Raw genomic sequence first — 15,030 nt, 5'->3', positions numbered from 1 at the left:
AACTGTGCTGGAAAACTGGCATTTGTTGATCTTGCTTTCAACTAAGGCACCAAAACTCTGATTTTCTCCTGCTCCTTTCATTGATTTCTGAGCCTGATCCATAGAAATGTGAGGAGCTTTTCTTGCAGCTTTTTTTCTCCTTTACCTTTGCTAAGATGACAGGAACATGCAATTTCTTTACTTGCTGATTTTAGCTTCTCATCAAATTCATTAAGAAAGCACTGAAAAAGAGCTAAAGGAAAGGAGTAAATACCCTGATTTACTAGAAATCACAGCAATTCCACTGTATGTGAAATAAGAAATAATGTATAAAGCAAGAGTCTGAGGTAAATGAAACATAATTCTGTCTTCACATTGTGTAGCTACCTTTCAAAAGTTGAGAACTTTCTTTTCAAAACCATGATTGAGATAATTATTGTTTTACCCTCTTGCACTCTACTTTAAATTAATTGCTCAGTTTTATTAATGTTATTCAGTACCAACTATTTTTTATTAGAAGAATAGTGTTAAATTTGAGTTAAATCAAGCTCCCAAGAAAGTATACTTTTCTTTCATGAAGGATACTCCTTTCATGAAAGGGCAATATACTCCTTTCAAAAATATAATTTCTTTTCAGGAATCTGAAATATGGGTAAAGTGTAATTGCTCACAACTTAGCCATGAATGAATTCAAAAGGAGGGCAAACAATGGGTATTTTTTTTTCAATTAGTTCATATTTTAATGTTTTACCTGATGATGGTCACTTATGTGCTGTATCATGAGGTAAAAACCAGAGGAACAAAATGAGCAGGGTTCAGACTGCTAAATCATATGTGGCACAAGCAGCTTTGACTGTTTGAAGTAAGAACAGCAATGGCAAAAGAATTGTAACAGAGCTATTGAGTATTTAGGTAAGATTTGTGAATTTTGGTTTTTTTGTTCCCATAAGTAAGAAAATATTCAATTTTAATAATAAATGACAAAGGGAAGAACAGTAATCAGATGTTGAACAGTCTGTAACTTGGAAAATTATATCTTTAGTCTACTTAACATATCCAATTGCCAATCATCTTGCTTTTGCTACATTTGTAGAAATAAGACTTAATTTGCTAATTAAACAGAAAAGTAACAAAAAAAGTTAAGACTATTATTTGCATGTGATATATTTGATAAAGAAAGTTTTACGTTTATGCAGCAGAAAAGAAAGTGTGGAATTTTCTAGCTTTGTATCCAAATGTACCTGCAGCTTTATCAAAACTTAGCATTCAAAACAATCTGGATTATAATACTACCTTTGAATTTTTCTTGGGATGGAAAGAACCTGAAAAACATTTGCATTTCATCACATGGCGATAAAGAAAAAATCACACAGCTCAGTTTGAATACAGTATTGCACTTTCTCTGAGTTACATAGAAATTATTCCATCTGCCCCTCATCTTCTGACTGAGAAGTACAGAAGGTTCTCTTTTAATTATTATTAGTATTAGTAGTATTAGAAGTAATAATAATAATATTGTTTAAGAATTGTACAATTAACTCTAACATATTAATTGTGTATCTCGCTGGGCATGACCTTAACTACAGTGTAAACTTTTAGTCGAGAGCTGCTGTAGTCGTTTAGATTGAAAAATTCAGTAAAGTGATAAGATGAGAAGTCCTTTGTATCCTCTAGTGATTTTTTCCTATAGAAAGGCTAATTTTGTGTCTCATGAAGCAAATATTCTGACATGGTTCTGATCCTAAGTACTCTGTTTTATAGGAAGCTCAAGGTAATGGGTCTCGCTGCTTCTTTTCTCCCTCTCTGTTGAAGATGTCCTTCACAGAAATGCAAGGACTTTTAAAGTGATTTCCAGGCTTTCAATCCTCCTCTATCAGCTGCTTAGTGTCTCAAGCTAATCTAACTATGATATATGGTAAATATTTTCCCTTGCAGGAAAAGTGCTTAAAGTTATTTCTATGCATTGATTGAGCACATTAGGCTAATATTTATCCATTTGAAACCTGGAGGTTTAGCAGTACATCACTTAATAGCTATGCACTGATTATAAGAAGTAATTATACATAAGAATATCAAGGAATATTAAGTCCCTTGTGGAGGAACCATCATAGATATTTTAATGGTGATTAAATCTGGGGAAGCTGGAGTAGTTTGAAATGCTGCTTATTAATTTCAGAAGGTGCACGGCTCTCTGAGCACTACATATAAATAGGAGCACTAACATTTATGGATTTAATGACATTTTTGAGTCTCAGGAATGTGCCTTTCAGGTTTCTTGCTGCAGCAGGGTGCATTTGTTTGTTCCAGAGGCTTCTCTCTATGCAAAGTTCAAGTTGTTTCAAATCTGTATCAGTATGGAGTCAGTTCTCAGCAATAATGTTTATCCCTCTTGTTTGTCCTTGAAGGGGTTCCTCAGCCAGTGTGATCTCTGAGTTCTAAAGACCTCTTCTTAATGTACGTTTCTTTACTCTCTTCTTTCTAAATAATTACCAATACCTTTTGTCTACAGTGTTGCTGCACATTGTTTTCTCTTGCTCTTCAAGCCAAGGACCCTAGTACAGGATTAGTTGGAGAGATGTACCATTCCAATTTCACCTCACAAAAAACCCCAAAACCAACACAAACAAACAAAAAGAATGAAAAAAAAAAAAAAAAAAAAAAACAACCAAACCAAAAAACACTAAGGAAAGGAGAAATGCAGACTTCCCTAGGATCTTTGGGAATAGGTTTTTTCTGATGGGCATTTATTTAGATGAGCAGTTTTTCAAATGGGCATGCATTTATGACAGAGTCTGTATTTTTTTAAGATCAGAGGGTCAAATTTTGATGTTCTCTATGCAATGAAAATTTGGGTTTTATGTTATGAGTTTGTTCAATCATGGATGACAGGCAGTGCCTTCAAGTTTGGTGTGCAGATGTCCTGGTTTTTAATTTTCAAATTAGCTTTAGCTTCTGCCATGACATTGTTTTGAAAGAACATAACAAAACCATACAGTATTTTTTTGTTGAAATATTAAATTTTTGCAGTAGCATGAAGTTAGCGTGATTTCACTGGCACCACTATAATGACTATAAATGCTATTCAGAAAACAAAGCCATAGACTGATCCCATTGACTTTTGAATCTGCTTACACAGTAGCCTTAAAATCTGACCCATTTTCTTTGCGTGTGCTATTTGGCCAAGTGATTCTTTGTCTAATTCCATAGAGTTGCATCAGGGGTTGGTACATGTACAATAAATGTATGCCCTTTTAATTCCCTTATGAAATGGAAGACATATGTTATTTATTATGTACAGTGATGTCAGACAATAACTTAATTTTTTTGCAATTTTATCTTGTTAGCCTTAGATGTAGATGGAATGCTAACTTGCAATTACCATCTTTGGCTAGTGTATGATATAGTGATTTATAGTCCCACTATTGATTTTAATACTTTTTAGAGTCTAGACACTCTTCATATTATTGTTTAAAGTGCAGGTCTGCTTTCCGAAATAATTCTGAAAATGCTATAGTACGATTTTGTGGCCATAACTATAAAATACAGTGTATGCATATAAAACATGGGTCTCATTATTATCAGAGCTTTTTTTTTTAACTGAAAGAGTCTTTTATGCTGAAAAAATGAGTTGTTGTCAGCTGTCTTACACCTGTGCCTCTCCTAAACTTGATAAAGCACGTGCCACCATCTTCTGCCACCATCACTATCTTAGAGGCAGGGGTGCTAATCCCTGAGTGTGAGGGGTGATGTGCTGTCACTGGCACAGCTCACATGAGACAGAGATCAGTGTCACCTTTCTCTGGCCCCTTAGCCCAGCTGGACAGGCTGCAGTGTTGGAAAGGGCTCCCATTCCTGCAAAAACAGGGTTCTGTAGTGACAATGGGCTTGAAGACACACTAAGTTTCATACCAAATAGTCCTCTGCAACCCTCGTGTGACGGGACTGGGAAGGAAACATAGGGAAGGTAATGCTGTGGAAAGTGTAGAAAGTTCTGTAATTTATAGGTTACCATAATTTAAAATGTAAATTGAAATTGATTACTTAGATACATTAACCTCAGTGTTTTTCATTAATGCTACAAATTATTGTCTAAAATAATTAAGCTGTACCTTCCAGATTTTTTACCAAAGATTTTATAAAACCTTCCTTTGGTTTTGTCTGACCTTCTCTCTTGAATACCTTCACATTTTCATTTCCCTGTTGTTAAACAAGGAATGTAACAAAAACTACATCTCCTTGGATAAAACAATCTTGCTCAGTATATGAGACTTCTCACCTGTTGCTTCTTCTTGATTTGCTAATAACATTTGTGAAGGCAAGGGCAATGAATGGGCAGATGTCCTCTTTTATCTCTTGGATTAAAAATGCAACAGAAGATGCTGACTGAATATAAGAGAATCTGGAAGCATATCATGTGATACACTTGCAGTATTCTTTATTATTTTCCCCTGAAGTAGTTGCTAGGTTTAGAAATAATCTATAAAGCCTGAAAACTCCATGACTATGTCATAGAACGCAGGGCCATTAGAGTGGTGCAGACACAAAGTCCACCTGCTGTGAATGGCAGGCTCTCCAAGAGCCACCATCAGTGGTTCAGGGAAGAATCATGAACTATAGAACTATTTGCACTTCTTAACAGATAAACTGTGGAGCCTTCATTAACTCCAAACTCCTCTGGACAAGTTGTCTCACCTGGCATGGTCCACCCTATTTCCTCTGATAAATCCCAAATTGCATGTGTTGTGAGAAAAAAGGGTAGTCATAGTCCTCAGTACTGATTCTCAGAGATTCATATACTGTTATAAGAACTTTCAGCCATGAGCTGTCTTAATTACAGGTACATTAGGGATTTGCAAAACATAGTATTAATGTCCTAAAATCAAAACTGCCTAAATCACTTTTATAACTCAATAAAATAGAAATTAATAAATAATAATAAAAAATCTGTGGTTAGAATCATTAAATGAGCAATTTTATGTAAGAAATAATATTTTTTCAGAGAATGATTTATATGTTTATGATATATATGCATATTTAGAATCAAAACTGGTCAGTGTTTAAATTATAAATATCACATAAAATCCTGTAATACTGAGAACTCCTGAGCACAAGAATGCAATGCATTGCTAAATATGAAGATATAACTAATCATTTTTGTTGATTGAACAGTATCTGTTTCTCTTGCAGAAATACTGGAAATAGCCTCCTGCATATTTGTGTTTTAGAGAAGAGTGGAGGATCCGTCATTTTTCTCTAGAAATATAATCTGTGGGTTGATGTTTGGCTGAAGTAATTTGCTAATGAAAAGCTCTGTGAAAGATTTAGATTAGAATTACTTGGGAAGTTTAGATAGAGGTCCACTTTTCTTCAGCTCTTTCATATGTTAATTCCACTGAACTATCAACTGAAAATACCTTCCTTTTTCTACCTGCAGTCATGACAGATTCAAATGTGCCTTTCTCAGTGATAGCTAATGTATCATCATTCCTCAGCAGCATAACTTCTGCCCTACTTGCCTGGTAAAAGTGACTCTGTATGCCAAGTCTCCTAAAACATCATGCATTACAATAGACTGAGCTTTTTGTCTCTGATTTAGAATAGAATATCTGCATCTTTTGCAAATGTGCGATCTGCAGCTTTTGGCAGTGGAGCTTTGATGCAGATGTGGAATTTCATAATAATTTGCTTATTTAGCACTAAAGGTGTAGTTTAGATTAATTCTGGTATCTTCAGAAGCATGCAATTTATTTCAATCTGCTGGTAAGATGGAGTTTGCTTTGTTCATTACCTTGACTAATAGTCATGCTTAATTACTTATTTTACCTTTTTTTCCCCACGTCTTCATGTTTACTATTGTTTAACAAATGTTATTTTGAAGTATTTCTTCTAAGTTTCCCAATATTTGGGGAAAGTACTGACCACAGTCAGAGGAAAATAACTTCTCATCTTTATTTTACTCTGGCATAAGTTCATTGCTTTTTCTGCCTTGGTCTTTGACAAAATAGTAACCTTATTATTCTTAAGGTCTTTCAACCCTTATTGTTCACTTCAGTCTGCAAATCCTGAGCCAAAGTTATAGGAAAAACGTATTTTTGCTGGTCAGTCTGAAGATTCGTAAATCGCTTTTCAGCAGGAACAAAATGCAAATGTATCTGAAACCAGTTTTAATTACACTTGTCATGTTACAGAAAGAAAGCTGTCACTTTGAGCAAGAGGCTTGAAAAGGCTGTCATCTGACACTGACAGGTAGTGCTCCTGCTGGAAGAGACGGTAAACAAACTTCCAGCCTGTATAATACTGATTTGGCAGTCAAGACTAGAAGTTTAATCTTTAATATTTAAACGATATGATAAATATTTTAAGAGAAGAATATTTTATTTTTCTGGGATTCATCAACCAGTATTAAATCAGGATAGACACTTCTTAAAGTAGCTTATGTCTTGCAATTGTGTAGCTGGTGTCACAATTATGTTACTTTTGAAGTAGATGAATGCCATCAGAGGGTGACTCGGAAATCCCTGCAAAAATTACCTTTATTTTGAAATACCTCTCTCAGTTTATTCATGTTATGAGTGATGATTTTGATTTTGCAACTTTCATTTTCTAAAAATTAGGGTCTGTTTTTCTTTTAATGAGTGAAGCCAGTACTTGCAGATGTTACAGAACATACAGAAACACAAACATTTGTCATGCTGAAGTTTAATCACCCCTCTGCAGTATTATGGGTTCATTAGTCATAACTCTACAGCCAGTGATTCACTGAAAACTAAGCAGCGGGCTGAGTCCACTGATCTATATGAAAATACATGGCTATTTATACTATTTTGGCTTTTCTCTCAGGCTGAACTGAAGCTGTGGTATGTCCTATGAACTCTTTACACTGCATGCTGTCCTGATTATAACCTGACATTACTGTACAGCTGCAGCAAATGAGATAGCTAACAAAAATGCCCTGCTTTATGAAAGGCTGTTTCTGTATCCATCACAATTTTTGTGAAAATACCATCTCCCATTCCACCCCATCCCCAGATGTGCTGTCTCCCCTTCCCTGTTGAGAAACAAGCAAAGAAAACCACTGTTCTTGAAAAGTAGGCACCAGAACCAGAGCAAGCTACTGTTTCCAAGCAGAAAATACTTTGTAGAGAAAAGAGGAATTCATCTTGGGATGCCTTTAAAACCACCTTTCAGGCAGTAAGGCCTAGGCTTTTGTTTCCTCATTACTAATGGCAGTGGAAACACCTTTGTTCCATTGCTTTTTTTCTCTCACATGCCCTGGGACCCCTTTGAGACATCTAATATGGGCGGTACTTGAAGATATAAAGGTCCTTTAATGCATTCTCACTATAATATTCTTAGTTCTTTAAGTCACTTCCATTTAGTCTAGTAGCTCTTCCTACACTTGGAGAGTAATAGGTTTTTCTTCTCCTGCACTATAAAGGCAATTTTTCTTTGGTTTTTGCAAGTCCCATTATGACAAAAATAGGAATATTCATTAGGTACTACATCTGGAGCAATTCCAAGAAAAATTTGCCTTTGAATGAAGGGTGACAAATACAAGATAAAAAGCTTAAAATTGCCTTTGTACAAAAGTTTACCTTGATGAATGGTTTTGTAGACAGAACAACCCAGCCATTCACTTTTCTGAGTCTGTGTTACTGTAAATTTAGGGAACAGTGAATGATTGTCATTTCCAGAGCACTTTGATGTCTAGTGAAGATCTTTAAGTTGTATGGTTGCTTCTATCTCACTTGTGAACCATCTCAATGAAGATTCTGTATATGCCATGTATGGCCTCCTGCTTGGGACTAGGATATGGTTTTCGCTATTAGTTGTAAAAGATTGGTGTTTGGAGCGGCAATGAAGTCTGTTTCATTCCATATAGTTGCAGTTTAGATTGCTAAGAAAAGTGGTTATGTGACCAAAAAAACAGCTTTACATAATTTTTTTAAGGTTTTCATTTAATTCAGTAGGTAGCTTAGAGAAATTAAATGCCAAGGGGGGAAAAACATAGGAAAATTTTAGAGTCTGATCTTCTTGTAGGTTTCCTGTGATGGTGGTTTCTGGAACACTGTGGCTGTAAATTATTGTAAACTATGAAATAATATTGCTGTACTACAAAATATTAAAGGGAATCCCTGAAATAATACATTGCGCAAAGAAAATAAATCAGATTATTTGCATACAAGTAGTAGATTTGGATTCATATTATAGTAGTCTTCCAAATCTATTGAATGTCCAAAGACAGTTGGTTGATCTCTGCCTTTTTGTTGCTGTTTTTCCCTGTCACATACTTCCTGGGTCATTGTAACTTGGAAGTCAGCTTGGTCAGCTATTTCTTTCTCTGCAGAATCACACATTGGCTTAAGTGTATTGCATTAAGTTTTGCATGTTTATGATACTGGTTCATAAACTGGAGCAAAATTAGTTAAAAAAAAACTTTCTATGAGAAGAAGGAGCTATTTCCCAATGCAGGGTAAAGCAGCATGAAACATGTTTGTTGTGTTTTCAGCATAGAAAATTTGCTGAATAACTGAGATTTGTCTTCCATTTTCCTGTAGGTGTATTTCTAATACCTGGTTGACCTGTGGTTGACTTCTAATACTCACCCTAAGGGTATCTTTTCTTGAGTTGATTCTTGAAAATGAGCTGCAGGTCTTTCAGCTTTAGGCTTGATCCTGTTTGCAGTTTATGGCTGGAATGTCAAGGTTCATCCAAGCAGCCTGCAAAGCCTTAAATTAAACAGTCAAAAGCTTCAAATAGTAAAACCACTAGAAAGAATGTCTATAGTTGATGTCATCCACTACTGCAATGTAAATTTCCATCCTATTTTTTCCACCTATAAGCTGTGTCACTGAGTCTATAGGTACTATCTTGACTCTTTGTTTCATTGCTAACCAGCACACAAATATGTACACATGATAGACAATTGAGTAAAAGGAATGAAACAAGGTATACGGATTTCTTTTAGTAGCACACGAAGGAATAAGAAAAATAGTCCAAATATATTCCAAATCTTTGGATGAAAAATAGGAGGAATCATAGGTGAGTAAAAAAATGTGTGACATATAAATCCATGTCTGTGGGGACAGACTCAAGCTATTCATATTCAGAATCTGTATTTGTCAATTTACTTGTTAAATCATTAACAGAGTGTTATGATGTTTTCAGTAAGTGCTATGTGACAGAATAGGAATATAAATTTTGTAACGTCATGTCGCAGACATCTTTTTGTGAAAATATTTCTTAGGATTTTTCCTGCTGAAGCTGAGAAGTTTCAGCAACAAATGTAAACAATGGTTATCTGCTGCTGTGGAATGCAACAGGTCCATCTGTGATTGGGCCATCTTGAATGTTTACAATTAATGGCCAACCACAGACCAGATAGCTTGGACTCTCTGTCCGAGACACAGATCTTTGTTATTCATTCTTTTCTATTCTTAGCTTAGCTAGCTTCTGAGAAAACCTGTCCTTCTTTTTCTTTTTAGTATATTTATAATGTAATAGATATATATCTCATAAAATAATAAATCAAGCCTTCTGAACATAGAGTCAACATTGTCATCTCTTCCCTCATCCAAGAACCCCTGTGAACACAGTCACAACGTAATGGCCAGAATGTGGCATAATGACTGCATCAGCATGTGGTGACAGTAGGTTGAGATATTGTTAAAAATGGTGGTATGCCTATTCAGAACATTAGGCAAGTGTGGTATTTTTCAATAAGAAAATACAACAAATTTCAGAAATAAATTGCCAGTGTTCAGTGATTGGAATTACAAAGAAAAGCATTAATTGTGAATTGCTAAATCTGAGCGTTGTTCATATTTGAAGCCTAACATTCCTATCTTTTAACCCAGCTGAAAATTTACTGTCTGTCTGCAAAATTGCAAAGCCTAAGTATTAGAAATCAGATATTTAAGTTAGTTTTAGCTCTTATGTTTTCAGATGATGCATTGATTTAATTTGTAGTTGAGGAAGCCAAAGACAGCTGATAAATCATGGCCAAGAACTCAAATGTTTCTCTGCTTCAATATTTGAATTAGTGAATATTCATTTTTAAATTGATTTCCATATGATAATTTCTGAATTTTGCATTGATTCTCTAGGTTTACTGTGAACTGTGAGTTGCTTAGGGGCTCCTGGCTTTTAGTCCATTTTCCTCCCGTGCATCTTATTTCAGCATGAGTTATAGTTGTAGCACATGTTTCTCTGGACTTCTAGTGAATGAGTTGGGGTTTTTTTCTGAATATCAGAAATCTCTTACTGACCTGTAGTCAGCTCCTTCTCTCTAAAGGCTTTTCATTATTTGTGGTAGTCCTACATTTAATTACTATTTATGGAATTTGATAAATAAGCAAGCACAAATTAATTTTGGCTTTCATCATTTCCTCAAACAGAGCAGTATGTACACATAGATAATTATACCATTTCCTAATCAATAGAGGAAAGAGAATTTGTTCCTGCAGGTTTAGTGCACAACTTTTCATATGGAAAAGTTACTGTGTTGTACATACAGTGTTTACAGCACAGCACCACACTGTGTACCAATCCTTTTGTCTTTGCAGCAGATAATGAGTCAGATACAGCTCTTTACTCCTACTGCCTTCTCAGCAGTGAGGTCATCACTTTTTCCATCCCCTTTTTAGCTGTGTAAATTGTGCAGTGATTTTGCAGTACATTTACCCTGACTTGCTGCACATAAACCTACGTGGCACAGGAATTGAACTGTTCTGAACTCCACTAAAATCAGTAGCAATATCCTGACTGACTTCCATGGAGGATAGAAGATTAATCATAATATTCATTGCACTTTATTAGGGAAAAAAAAAGGGGGGGGGGGAGAAAAAAAGCACTTAATAAGATGACTGCTACATTTTTGCTATTTAATGTTCTGTATTTACTTCCAGTTTTATTTTTGAGTTTCTAGGGGCATCAAGATTTTTCCACTACTTTTGATATTTCTTTGTTTTCCCATCTATAGATAACATATGGTGATAAAAAAAAGTTTTTGTAGTTGTTTTTTTGGTTTTTTTCCAGCAGGAAAGGAAGTACTGTCTTTTAAATATACCTTGTAATACTTGTCCCTTCTAGTTCTGCAAGTCATAGTATTCCAGTTTATTGTAAACCTAAACATGTATATTAGGTTATGACATATTTTTGTTTCTCCAAGATGCAGTTAACTCAGAGGGACAAAATAACTCTGCTTTTCATTCGAGTCTGATGACATCCAAGATTTTGAAATTGTGTTTGCCTTTGTAACATGCATGTAACATGCATTCGGAAGCATGTTCACAGTACTAGTCACAGTATTACCTTACCTTTGATCAGAGGGGCATCTTTCTTTGGAACAGCTGTATTGGAACAGCTAGTTATTGACTGGTAATAGCCATGCAATTTACACAGCACTTCCAGTTTCATGGTCGGTTGGTAGGGATCCACCCCCATTGTAACACACATTGACATTTTCTATTACTTGAAAATGGAAAGGGAAAGAAGATCTGTTGTTTCCTGGCCTTCTCTAAGATATCACAAGTTTTAGTAATTAGAATTAAACAGAAAGTAGAGGGCTGTGTTCCACTTTGCTTGGACAGCAGTGCTGTTGGTTCCCTGGAAGGTGGAATCAAGAGATGTAAAATGGTTGGCATTATCTTCCCAGCACATCAACATGAGAGTATTTGTATGTCCCGTGATCCCATTCCTTCATCCCTCAAAGAGATAGCCCGTGTCTTATAAAACAAAAGGGAAGAGAATGAAAAGGAGACAGAATGTGGGAGAGGAAATTTAGGAAGGAATGTGATACCTACAAGCATAGACAGCTTGGGTGAAAAGTCTAAAACCAGTTAAAATAATTCATCCTATGAATAATTCTTTTCATCTTGGAAGTTGCCAAATGTTTTACCATGAAATTCAGAAATGACATCCTATTTGTACCTATAACTATTCCTTGGTGATACAGTTAATGTGACTATGACATTTTCTTTCATAGGCCCACCTACGCAGAATTTTGTTCTTCATCCAGTCTGAATTTAAGTCTGTCTTTAACAGCATAAAAACCAAACCAAAGATACTATATAAATCTTTCAGTTTGCATTCATCATGTATAAAATCAGCTTGACTTCTCTGTTTGTTTGTTTGAGAGTAACAGTTAAAAATGGAACTGTGTTTATGCAGATTTAATTTGAGGACATAATGAATGTTGATTGTTATATTGAGGTATAAGTAAATCCCTATAATAATACACAGACTTACTCCTAGAATACTCAAATATTTTATTAATAATGATGAATTAATTAATGAGAAGTTTTGGTCTGTATAGCTTTTCGGGAACAGTTGAGTAATGCTTTTTCTTATCCCCGTTTCAGCTGATTTCACTACAGTCATTCCCTCTTGTGTGACAATATCTTCTCTGGTCTCTTTCAGCAGCTAGCAATATCATCACTATCAAGAAAGCATGGTTTATATTCCAGGGCTCTGACTAGTAATGTTGTCAAAGATAATGCCCAGCAGCTGAAATTTAATTTGTTTTCTTGAACCTGTGTTCTTTTTCTGCATCTGCTACACGAGACAAAAGGGAAAGAGCAGAGGAGGTCTGAGATCAAATTCATGCTGTGTGCTTACTTCCTACAGAAAGATTTTGAACAGCTTGGTGTCATATGACTGTATGCTCATTATCAGGAGACAAATTAACCATGTTTAAAACAGGACTTTTATGAAGCAAATATAACAGGAAATACATGGGAATTCACTAGAAATGGCAAACAAAATCTGGAGAGGCAGAATGTAGAAGCCAGTGAAGCAATTTAGCTCTGAGGTATCTCTGTAAAGGGCTTCATCATACAAAAATATCTATACCAGAACACCAGTGAATGTCTCAATATATCAGAATTTGTAATACTCCTCACACTATTATGATATTAAAAATCTATATTTCCAGGATTTTTTTCAAGTTCCACTTTTTCCTTTCTTCCCCTTCCCTGTAAGTGGGGGAAATCATCATCCCAGGGAATGGGTGGTAAGAGGAAAAGTTTTGAGAAAAATATTAGTGTTTCACAGAAAAGGAAATATTCATGGAAAGCAGGCAAAAAGAGGAACAAAGATACTTATTTCAGCAAGTAATTAAACTGCCAGCTACACACTTGATACTTGTTAATTGGTAGTGCTGACATATGCTATTCCTTTGTGTGCATCCACCCACTCGTTGTGTCCTTAAATTCTTTGCTCGTTTGTGCTCACTTGTGGTCTTGTTTTCAAATACAGCTTCATTTTGATATGCCATTTTATGAACCATCTGAAAAGCTCATAGATATCATTGAATCCTCACTGGAATAATGTGGAAAAAGCACACTGTAGATAAATGTTTGGAATTTATTATTAGTGATACACATGTAATTCATTCTGATAATTATACTCTGAAATAAGCTATTTTATTTCTTAACTCTTGCCTTGTATTTTTCTTCCACCTACATATTGCTTGAAGGGATGGGAAGAACAGAGTAGATGACCAGCAGCAAACAGTTATCATGAACATTCAGAGAGATGTGGAATTGTGTAGCCAGGCTCCTGGTTAGGTTGGAAGGACCCTGTGTCTGCATTCACTGACTGGACAAGGAGCACCAGAAAACTGCCTTTGCCTAAACTTGTGAACATTTTTCTCACTCATATTTCACAGTAAATCCTAGGTCAGCTAATCCACTAAGGTTATTTAATGCTACCTGGTCCTCATGGCATCCATTCAGTAAACTTTAAAAGCTGCTTAGCTAGTTTGAAAACAAAGATCTAGGTGTTTATTCAGAGCTCTTGAGTTTACTAAATGGCATTGGATATCTCTCTAGTAGAGGCTTTTGAGAGAAAGCCATTAATTCTCCATCTTGTAGGAGCAAAGCACCATGAAAATAGCCTTTCTTACAGGAAAAATGTTTCAGAATGTTTTCAGATCTCATTAAGGCTTCAGGTCCAAAATGGAAAAGGGATGGATCATAAAATTTAGTAAAAGCCTTTTGTAAAAGCAGACAATACAAGAGAAGGTACTTATAAATTTCACCCACGCCACCTCTCTTCCTGTTAGAGTTTTTTCTGCATCCAGATTTTTTTAATGACCTGATATTTATAAAACCTAAGAGTAATTCAGGAAAAAGGTATGTATTTTGGGGGTTTTTTTGGAGGTTTTTTACATGTAGTCTCACAAATCAGGCTATTTTGAGAAATTAATATTCGTGGGTTTCAATGTATAATAATAATTTAATATATAATGTGTTTATTATTAAAATGATTTTTTATTATTCATAAGATCTGTAGAGTAATAATAATAATAATTTTTATAAGTAATTTTCTTCGTCCATCTTTAGTTGGTTTTTTTTTTTCATAGTCTTCATTTGTGAAAATATTCTTCCACAAAAATATAGTGGATACCTGCAAAGGATAGTCCTGGCTTTGTGGAGCCAGGTGCCTTTATTTTCCAGTATAAATAAGGACTGCAAGCTCTCCAGCATGTGCCCCTGAGCACCAAAATTAGGCCTATGCTTTGAACTGGACTCTGGAGAAATGAATCTTTCACCATCAGCCACAGAGAAAAACTCAAAAGACTAATCTTCCATGTGTAAAGTTATTAACATATTATATCAAAACATGCTTGATGACAGCCTCCTTCACATTCAATTAAATAGTAAGATGAGCAAATTGTGTAAGCTGGTGGTTGTGAGGACAGCTTGGGGTAGTGGATGATAGACTCAGTTGGAGAACTCATCGTGTTTCTATCCACCCAGCTGCAGGAGATACTTTCAGTTATAGGAGTGATTAAAGGGTCCCTCTTCCCAGTGTCTTGTACATTATCAACAAGTCAGCAAGCAACTAATTTTATGGCATAGTGACAAACAGATATTTTTTGACTGCAGTAACAACTTGACTTGGAACTGAACCCCATTTCTACTTGCCATCTCTCTTTATATCTCCACTTAGTGTAGAGGTGATTTTCCTTTACGACTGGATTGATTTCTGTTAGGCTACCTGCCAGATAGTAATGCTTGAGATTTGGCATCTTCTTTCTTCAGCTGT

At 35.4% G+C, this 15,030-nt stretch overlaps 1 protein-coding gene across 1 annotated transcript in view; it reads left to right on the top strand.

Moving 5' to 3' along the window:
• Nucleotides 1-15,030, top strand: part of PRKN (parkin RBR E3 ubiquitin protein ligase) — a 675,490-nt gene that overhangs the window by 468,230 nt on the left and 192,230 nt on the right. The window lies entirely within an intron of this gene.

This window comes from Molothrus aeneus, chromosome 3 (assembly GCF_037042795.1).
Source record: "Molothrus aeneus isolate 106 chromosome 3, BPBGC_Maene_1.0, whole genome shotgun sequence".
NCBI classification, from domain to species: Eukaryota; Metazoa; Chordata; class Aves; order Passeriformes; family Icteridae; genus Molothrus; species Molothrus aeneus.
This window is presented reverse-complemented; position numbering and strand designations above follow the sequence as displayed.